The sequence below is a fragment of the Vigna unguiculata genome, unplaced genomic scaffold (genome assembly GCF_004118075.2).
Source record: "Vigna unguiculata cultivar IT97K-499-35 unplaced genomic scaffold, ASM411807v1 contig_656, whole genome shotgun sequence".
Taxonomy (NCBI): Eukaryota; Viridiplantae; Streptophyta; class Magnoliopsida; order Fabales; family Fabaceae; genus Vigna; species Vigna unguiculata.
In genome coordinates, this window is record NW_021011379.1 from 39,739 (window position 1) to 50,187 (window position 10,449).

General features: G+C 46.0%; 1 pseudogene; it reads right to left on the reverse strand.

The window, feature by feature from the left end:
* Nucleotides 1–2,166: 2,166 nt before the first annotated feature.
* On the reverse strand, nucleotides 2,167–10,152 carry LOC114172654 (annotated as a pseudogene).
* Nucleotides 10,153–10,449: the final 297 nt, after the last annotated feature.

Consider the following 10,449-nt stretch of genomic DNA (forward strand, 5'->3'; position numbering starts at 1 on the left):
AGAACTTGCCATCCTTCTTTCTAGCACTGCTGGCCATTCTCCATACTAAGTCTCCTATGACAAACGATCGTGGTTACAGGTTTGCGTTATATTTCCTGGCGGCTCGTTGCTTGGCGGCGAGGTTGCGTATTTGGGCTTTTTCTCGGAGTTCAGGAAGGAGGTTGAGATGCAAAGCCATGTTTTGGTGGTTGTGCGCTGGGTCGTATAGTTCTCGGCGCAGGGATGGTTCGCCAATTTCGACCGGTATCATGGCGTCTGCGCCGTAGACTAGGCTAAAGGGGGATTCGTTGGTTGACGACTGTGGGGTACATCTGTAGGCCCATAGTACTTCAATTAATTCTTCTGGCCACCGGCCTTTCGCGGTATCCAATCTTTTACGCAGTTCTACGAGGATAACTTTGTTTGCCGCTTCTGCCTGCCCATTTGTTTGTGGGTGTTCTACTGAACTGGTGATATGTTTGATGCCCAAACCTGTGTAGAATTTTGCTAGCTCTTTGTCAATGAATTGTCGACCGTTGTCTGTTATGATGGTATGCGGTATACCATATCTGCATATGATGTCGTTCCACACGAACTGCTGGACTTGTTGGGCCGTGATAGTGGTTAATGGTTTGGCTTCAATCCACTTGGTGAAGTAGTCGACGGCTACGATTAGGAACTTGACCTGTCCCTTGCCGGGTGTGAATGGGCCTAGGATGTCCATTCCCCACTTAGCGAATGGCCAGGGGGATAATATGTGATGTAGCTGTTCTTGCTTCTGATGTATAAGGTTGCCATGCTTCTGGCATGGCTTGCACTTTTTGACGTAGTCCTGGCAGTCGGCCTCTATTGTAGGCCAGAAGTACCCGGCTCTGAGGATTCTTGTGGCCATGGTGCGCGCGCCTGAGTGATATCCGCAAATTCCTTCGTGTAGTTCCTTAATGATGTACTGGGCTTGTTCTGGGGTTACACATTTAAGCAAGGGTTGGCCATATCCGCGTTTGTAAAGATCGTCGCCTACCATAGTGTATCTGGCGGCTTTGGCCAGCCAAGATTTGTCCGCGTCGGCCGGGGGGTTGCCATTTTTGAGGTACTGAATGTAGGGGGCGGTCCAGTCTGGGTTTTGGGTAGGGGTAATATTGTCTGACGGGGTGTGAGTTAAGGTTTGGCAAGTGTGTGTGACGGAGGGTGCGGATAATGTTTGCTGTAGCAAGGACCGGTTGCGGTTTTTGAGTTTGGTGCTGGCCAATTTGGAGAGGATGTCGGCTCTGACATTGTCGGTTCTGGGTATGTGTTCGACGCGGACTAGTTCGAAGGCGGATTGGATGATTGCGCGGACCAAGTGATAATATTGTTGGAGGACGGGGTCTTTCATTTGGAACTCGTCATTCAGATGACCCACTGTGAGTTTGGAGTCGGTTTTACAAGTTAGTTTTTTGACGCCTACTTCACGGGCTAGAGAGAGACCGGCCAGGATAGCTTCGTACTCAGCTTGGTTATTCGATGTTTTGAAAGCAAAATGCAGAGATTTTTCAATGAGGATGTCATTGGGGCCTTCCAGTACAATGCCGGCACCTGCGCCCCTTGGGTTCGAGGAGCCATCTACATGAAGCGTCCATTGGTCCTCGATAGGTGTTTGTTGTAGGTCGTTGACGAAGTCTAAGAGACATTGGGCTTTGATGGGGCCGTGCGGTTCATAGCGAATGTTAAATTCGGAGAGCTCCACGGCCCATGACGACATGCGCCCGGCTAAGTCTGGTTTTTGCAAAATTTTTTGGATTGGGTAATCGGTCTTGACGGTTATGGTGTGGTTTTGAAAATATGGACGTAAGCGGCGTGCGGCGTGGACCAAGGACAGGGCTAGTTTCTCTACCATTTGGTATCTGGTTTCAGGGTCTTGGAGTGTCCTGCTTACAAAGTAAACAGGGTGCTGGGTGCCTTCTGCTTCTTGGACAAGGGCAGCGCTGACGGTGTGATTGGTGGTCGTGATGTATACCAGCAAGGGTTGGCTGGTGTCAGGTTTGCGAAGGATGGGAGGTGAGGTTAGGGATGATTTGAGCCTGAGGATGATTTGTTCACAGTCTTCAGTCCACGTGAACCGGGCGGATTTCTTTAGGAGCTGAATTATGGGTTGAGTTTGTTCTGCCAGTTTAGGTAGGAAACGAGATATGGCCGTGAGGCGGCCAATTAGTCGCTGTACTTCTTTGATGGTGGTGGGGCTACGCATCTCGATAATGGCCTTGCATTTTTCGGGGTTAACCTCTATGCCGCGCTGTGTCAACATGAAACCGAGGAATTTACCCCGGTCCACGCCGAATACGCACTTTTCTGGGTTCAAGCGGAGGTTGTACTGGCGTAATGCGGAGAATACTGCCTCTAAGTCTATGGCGTGTTGATGATGGCTTGGGGATTTGACGACCATGTCATCAACGTAGACTTCGACGCAGTGTCCTGTGAGGTGGCTGAAGACTTTGTCCATTAGCCGCTGGTATGTTGCCCCAGCGTTCTTGAGGCCGAAGGGCATGACTTTGTAGAAGTAGTTGGCATCATCTGTGATGAAGGCGGTCTTATGCATGTCTGCTGTGGCCATGGGTATTTGGTTGTAGCCTGAGTATGCGTCTAAAAAGCTGAGTACTTTATTTCCTGCCGCGCCGTCTACGAGGCGGTCGATGCTGGGTAGGGGGTATGCGTCGCGAGGGCATGCCTTGTTTAGATCTGTGTAATCTACGCACATCCGCCATTTACCGTTGGCTTTCTTCACCAAGACCACGTTAGAAAGCCAGGTGGTGTAATGCGCTTCATCTATGAATCCTGCGCTCAGCAATTTATCGGCCTCTATTTTGGCTGCCTGTCTGCGTTCTTCACCAAGTTTGCGTTTTTTCTGGGATACGTAGCGGGCTTCTTTGTATACCGAGAGCTTGTGGGATGCGACGTTAGGGTCTACTCCTGGGAGGTCAGTGGCTGACCAAGCGAAGAGATCCGTGTTGTTTGTGAGGATGGGTGTAATTGTGGCACGCTCGTCAAGACTTAAACCAGTGCCCAAGTTGATGGAATGGCCGTTGGGGAGTTCCAGGGGGTTGTGTCCTCGACTGGTTCGAGGCGGGCATCTCGGCCTATTCTGGGATCAAGGTCTTCGCCGGATAAGGCTATTCGGGAATTAGGTGGTCGCCCGATGTGGTTTGTCTGTTGGATTGGGAGTTGGGGCCTTCACTTGCCATGTAGCATTCGCGTGCCAAACGTTGGTCGCAATGGATGGTTAAGATGTCCCCGGATGGTGCTGGGAACTTCATGGCTAAATGCGGGGTGGAGACGACTGCTCCGAGGGTGTTGAGTGAAGGACGGCCCAGGAGTATGTTGTAGGATGTGGGTGCGTCGACTATTAGGAAGCGGATTGGGATTGTTTTTGTCTGGGTTCCCTCCCGAAAGACGGTATGGAGGTCTATGTAGCCGCGGGTAGATACCTGCTCGCCGGAAAAGTCGTATATGGGCTCGTCGTAGTGGATCATAGCGGTGTCAGGGAGTTGTAATTTTTGGTAGGTGGCCCAGTAGAGGATGTCGACGGAGCTGCCTTGATCGACCAGTACCTTTTTAACGGCATAGTTTTCGATTTCGACTGTGATGACCATGGGGTCGTCTTGTTGGTGGTCGAGGCCGTGAAAATCATCATCTGTGAATACGATAGGGGGCATACGTCGTCTGTGATGGGTTTGGGAGATGTGGTTAATAGATTGTATGTGGCGGAGGTGTCTCTTTCTGGCGGATGAGGTGGAGCCTCCGCTTGCGAAGCCACCAGAGATGGTGTTAATAGTACCTCGCAAGGGGGGGTCGGCAGGGGTGATGTCGGTGTGGGCGGGTTGCGAGTGTTGGTCATTGGGTTGGTTGGGTTGGTTATTGTGGTTGGCGGTGGTTGGTTGTCGTCTGTGGTCGTGGCGTGGGGGGTGTGGGTTCGGGAGGAGTTGTGGTCATCTCTGCGGATGAAGCGGCGAAAGTGACCGGCGCGTACCAGTTCTTCAATCTTATCCTGTAGCGCTTTGCACTCTTCTGTAGTATGACCATGATTGCGGTGGTATCGACAATACTTGGTCATGTCAGCGTTAGGAGGGGTGGTTGTTTTGCGTGGTGGGGGGAGAAGGTCAGCTTGGAGGCTTCGTCAAGGATGCGGGAGCGGGCTACTGTGAGTGGGGCATATCTGGTGAAACGTGGTTGGCGGGGTTCACGCGGACGGGTATCGGGGCGTGGGTGAGGCTGTGGGGTAGGATTGGGTAAGGGGTTGGGATTGGGTGTGGAGGTGTTGGCGGCATAGTCGTTACAAAATTTTGTGTGAAGGGTTTGCATTTCCTCCATGCGTACGTAGTCAGCGGCCCGTAGCTTGAGTTCGTGCATGGAGGTGGGTGGGTGAAGGTAGACGTTGTTAGCGAAGGGTCCGGGTTGCAGGGTGAGGGTCATGCATTGGAGTATCATTTCCTGGTTAAGGTGTGGTGTGCGGAGGGCTGCTTTACTGAAGCGGTCGATGAATGTTCTGAGTGGTTCGTTGGGCTCCTGTCTGATGCCCAGTAGGGACATGGTGGTGGTTTGGTGAGGCCGGCTACCGGCGAAATGTGTGGAGAACATGTGGGAAAGGGTGTCGAAGTTATCGATGGAGTAGGGTGGGAGGGTAGTGAACCACTCTAGGGTGGGGCCTTTGAGTGTTGTGGGGAAAGCTTTACAGAAGACGGCGTCCTGGGACGTGTACAGGGCGACGTGTGTGATGTAAACTTTCAGGTGTTCATCAGGGTCAGTTTCGCCAGTGTAGCGATCGAGGTTGAATGGTTCCCACTGGGTTGGGAGAGGGGTGTTAGCGATGAAGTCCGTGAACGGGTGGCGGCGTCTGGGCTGATGGGGGGTGGGAATGTGGGGTGGGGGTGGGTGGTTGATCATGGTAGGGAAAGTGGAAGTGATGTTGTGAGGAAGGATGTGGGTTGTGGGGAGATATGGGGGGTTGTAGGGTGGGACGTAAGCGGTGTGGAGAGTAGTGGGTAGGTTGTGGGGAATGTGGTTGTTGAGGGTGCTGTAAGCCCTGGGTGACCGGGTGGGAAGTGTTGGGGGTGTGTGGTAGTGAGAGGGGTTTGTTGGGTGGAGGTGAAGGTGTGGGGGGTGGGGTTGTATTCGCTCTCTTCCTCTGTAGGTTGGAAAGCCGGAGACTTCACGGCTTCAGAGGTCTCTTTGGCTTTTCCCTTCAGGTCGGCATCTGTCTCGATTTTCCTCCTGAGGCGGGAGTTTTCTTGTTTGAGCGCTTCCATTTCTTCAGCGTTGCGCTTCTTCAGGTCTGCGATTTCCTGTTGCATCTTCATCTGGCCGTCTAGGATGGCGGCCAGGTCAGGGGTGACGCCAGAAGGTCCAGAGGGACCAGCGTCAACTTGCTTGCTAACTCCAGCCTTGCTGCGGGTAGAAACCATCTTCAGAGAAAAGCGGGTACCAAGGGTGTTCGTCTCGTGCCCCACGGTGGGCGCCAATTGTTCCTGCAGAGGTACAAATAAGATAAGTTAGGCACGAGTGTCACCTTACCGTGTAATCCGCTATCTCTTTGGCTGGCCTCTTCCCATTCGATACATGTCGGCTTGAACCCAGGAGGGGTTACCTGCAGAAGGTTCTCCGAAGCTCAAGTAAGTCAAAGTTCTCAAGAGTCAAATCAGCAATTAATGAAAGCGTACCTTTAAATGATGGGGTCCACGTGTATTTATAGAGCATAAATGACGTTTGACCATTTCATGGGCTGGGCCTTGACTTGGGCCCCAGCTTGGGCCCTAGCTTGGGCCATAAGTGGGCCTGGTCCTAAAGCAGGTCTTAGAGGCGCATTGGGGCATTGATGTTGGCTAACTTCCTAGACAGGTAGTCGGCCGAGACCGACCACTTGTCTAGATGGCTTGTGTTGGTGGCGTCCGGGTACTAGGTGTATGTGGTTTTGACATGTGTACTATTTACTTGATTGAGTTTGGTTAGGTACGGTACACCAGTCCCCCAGCCTTGTCCGATCTGGGTTGTCGGTCAAGGATGACATGTGTTGGTGAACTAGCAAAACCGGCTAGGTGTGGTACACTCCTGTTGACACACATATTGGATCATCCAGTGGTGTTGGTGGCTCATCCTCTTCTTTAGAGGATCACATTTTAAATCTCAACCAAAGACTTGAAGAATTCTTTCTTCTCTCCACTCACAGACATGAAGAAGTCATTGGCTTAATTAGAGGATTAGATTCTAGGATTTCCAACTTAGAACATAAATTTGATAAGTATGATGAAGATGATGACATGAGTCAAGACTTTTAAAAGTCTACATCATAGTTATTTTTTATTGTAATATGTTTTCTAGTTCTATTATTTCTCAAATAAACGTCTCTTTTTATTGCTATTCTTTACCATTGTCTCATTGAGGGGGAGCTTCTCTATTAAAACTTTTTTTCATATGATCAAAACAAGGGGAGAAAAAGTTTAAACGTTTAAGCCCAACAGTGCTACCGACAAATGTACTAGTAAGATATTTTGATTGCAGATACTTTAAACATATTGTTTTGATCATCATAAAAAAGGGGGAGATTGTTGGCAAAAGCAATACAAGTCTAAATGCTGAAACAAAATTTTGATGATGATAAAAGAAGCCATGAAAGCCATCTGGAAGTCAATATGAAGACCATGTGTTGTTGTGTTTAAAGTTATCTTGTAAAATGTAATTAGATTAGTTAGAATCAGTATCGTACAAGAAAATTCTAGTATTTCTCGAAAAATCAAGGTGATAATCGATTATCACTTAGAATAATCGATTATCTTGAGCTGAACCATTTTTTTCAAGAAAGCACTGGAATAATCGATTATCACCTCTGATAATCGATTATCTGCTCAAAAATTTGTTTTTCATAAACCACACTGGAATAATCGATTATCACTAGTGATAATCGATTATCCTGGTCAGTTGGGCGTGACTGTTCAACTTTTTGACCTAATTTTTGGAACCTCTATTTAAGGAACCTTAAAGTTACTTCTCAGACACCTTTTTGAGAAGCTAGAGTGCTAGTGCTGTGATTGCAAGAGAGTTCTCTGAGTGTTCTCAATAGAAGCTTTGAAAAACCTAGTGCGGGTAGAGCGATAACTTTTCCTGAGAGGTGTTCTAGGAGATTGAGTGCTGCTGCTGTTGCTAGGAAAGCTAAGGTCAATATTCTCTGTGTGATTTAGAAAAAGGTATTCATCTCTTGTGCGATTCAGGAGAGGTGTTTTCTTAATATCTGATTGTAAATCTATTACTTGTTAGTGATTTAGTTAATCTCGTTTTTGAGAGATTAACAACTGGACGTAGGGTCTTTTGATCCAAACCATATAAATACTTGTGTTCAATCTTCTTCTCTATCTCTTTATTTCATCTATTATTGTGTTTAAAGAAATTCATTATTGATTGAATTGATAAATTTTGGAAAAATTTTAAAGTATTAATTTTATTATTTAAAAACCAATTCAGCCCCCTTTTGGTTTTGTCCGCGCGCTCAAACATTCCGCTGCGCGATACCAACAAAAGTGTGTTAAGATTGGAAAATCTAAAATAAATCTGCTAGAACCATATAATACTGCAAACTTAATCTAGAATGTGAAGTTAAATCATGTTATTAATGATAGGGGGAGCATATGCATATGTAATATGTATGTATGCTTGTGTGCTTTTGCTTGGTTTTATGTTTGGAATATTGGTATCTTGTATGCAAAAGCTTTTTTAGGTTTCTCTATGGATCTTAGCTCATCAATTCAACTCGAGGATGTTGGCTTCATCAATTTAGGGGGAGATTGTGGGCACAAGCAAGCTTGAAGCAAAGAATTGATAAAGCCATGTGCATGAATAACTTAAGTGTTTGATGAAGATTAATGAAGATCCTTTTGAAGATTAAGTTGTAGTGTGTTAAATCTGTATATAACATGTTAAATGTAATGTGTTAGTGTTATATCTTGTTGGTAGGCTATATGACATAAATTAGATGTCTTGTGTGCCTTAGTGTGTCTCTTTTAATCTGTTAAAATAGGTTTTAACATGTTAAAAGGCTTGCTGTATATAGTTTCTGGTATTAATGCATTCAGTCAGTTGAATTATTTTTCAATCGACTGATTTCACTTAAGTCAGATGAAATCAGCTGACTATATGAAAAATTCAATCGACTATTTTAACTTAAACCATACTATATAAGCTGTGTTTTCGCGAGCAAAGGTGCGATTCTGAGTTTTTGAGCATGAAATTCTGTCACTCATCTTTGGGAAGCTCTTTCCCTGTAATTCCATCTCCACCTAACACCTTTTTAATTCTTTTTACTATTCTTAACAATTTACAATTCAAATAATTGAAAATATATGTGTAAAAATTGCTCAAAATTTCATAACAAACATGTTGGCGGATACTCAGATGGGATTAGTTTCTGAAATTTAAAATATTCAATCTCTCGAAAACAATTTTTCAATTTTTTCGTACTACTTTTTACTATTTAAAATTTAAATAACTCATATTTTCTACATAAAAAATGCTCGAAATTTCACAAGAATTTTGTTGGCCAATACTCAAATTGGATTATTGATGTTATGAATTTTGAAAAATTTCGGCTTTTTGGGACACGTTTTCACTTTTCTTACTAACTTTAACTATTTACAATTTAAATCATTGATATTTGAAATATAAAAATTGCAAAAAAAGTTGGCCAATACTAGGATAGTAGTTGTGTTCTTAAATTTGACAAATTCCATCTCCTCCTAATGCTTTTTTTAATTCTTCTTACTATTTTTAACTATTTATAATTCAAATAATTGACATTTTATGTATAAAAATTTCTCAAAATTTCATAACAAACAGGTTGGAGGATACTCAGATGGGATTAGTTTCTGAAATTAGAAAAATTCAATCGCTAGGTAACAATTTTTAAATTTTTTTACTACATTTTACTATTTACAATAGAAATAATTCATATTTTCTACATAAAAATTGCTCAAAATTTCACAAGAAACCCTCTGGTCAATACTTAAACGGGATTATTGGTTTTATGAAATTTGAAAAAATTCTTCTTTTTGTGACACTTTTTTAATTTTTTTACTAATTTTTACTATTTACAATTTAAATAATTGTCACCAGTGCAGGAAGGCCTTTTGGCAGTGGTTATTTTTCATATTCTGCACCGGTTCCCGGACCGAGGCATATTGGGGCGAGGCCAAAAGAGGATAGCCTTTGGCCTCAATTGTAAACTGAAGCCATAGAGCCCCTCTTCTGCCTCCGTTTCCACGTACCGGAGGCCATAGAGTCCCTCTTCTACCTCGGTTGGTAGGTCTAACTGAAGCCATATGTGCTCACGTTTTTACATTTTTAAAAAATTCGCTCACGTTTTGGCCTCGGTTTTAGTATGACCCGAGGCCATATGTCCCTTTTTGGCTTCGGTTTGCGTAGTACCCGAGGCCATATGTCACCATTCTCAACCGCATTCCATGGCACCCACAAATCCGCATGCCTCCCCAAAGCCCTATCCCAATCCCCCACCACCACGGCTCCCAAATCCGCTTCCCTCGCCCTCCTCAACATCTCCAAAAAATCTGAATCATCCGAAACCAAAAACAGCCAATCAATCCCTCTACTCATCGAATGCACCATCTGCCTCTTCAACGCCCAATCCACCGCTTGTGGCTTATCCTGCACCGTCTTAACAAACACCCCCGCCCGCCGCAGCTCCGCCGCCAGCCTGTACCCTACCTTCGGAACCAGCAGCGTCCTTGCCGCCTCATTATACTTATGATTCCTGCGCAAAAATTGTTCCTTGAAACAGTCCTGTTTCTTCTTCCCCTTCAGTGACTTCAAGTACTTCGTCAGGTCCATGTGGGTCTTGCACTTGCGCCCACACATCCCGCACGTGTAGGGCTCCGAGGGTGTGACCACACCCTTCCGTTCGAGGATGTCGAGGTTCCTGCGTTCCCGGTGCTCTTCTAGGACCCACTAGGGAGGTTGACGAAGGCATGGCGGTTGGCGTAGGCGGAGAAGTCAGTCACCTCGCCGAAGCGGGAGGCGAGGGTTTTTGGCGAATAGAGGCCCGCATGGGGGCGTGTTGTCGAGGTCCCAGAGAACAATGACCTTGTCGCTTTTGGGGGCGTAGATTCCTTGGGAGTTCTTCACCATGTCGATTTCGATGCAGCAGCATTAGATACGTGGGTAACGCTGAGACGAGAATTTGTTGGAAGTAACGTGCCTGCGTTGTGTTTGTGAAAATGCGGAGTGGAAAGTGAAGGGATTGGGTTTGCGTTGTGGAGAAAAAGTGAATATTTGCAGAGAGAAATGGAGGAGCAGCGCGCGTGAGGAAGTAAGGGGGTTCAGTTTTAAGCCCTAATTAAACTATATGGCCTCGGTTCAATTTAGAATCGAGGCATATAACTCCTTTTGGCCCCGGTTCCCTAACACCTGAGGCCTAACATCCCTTTTGGCACCGGTTTT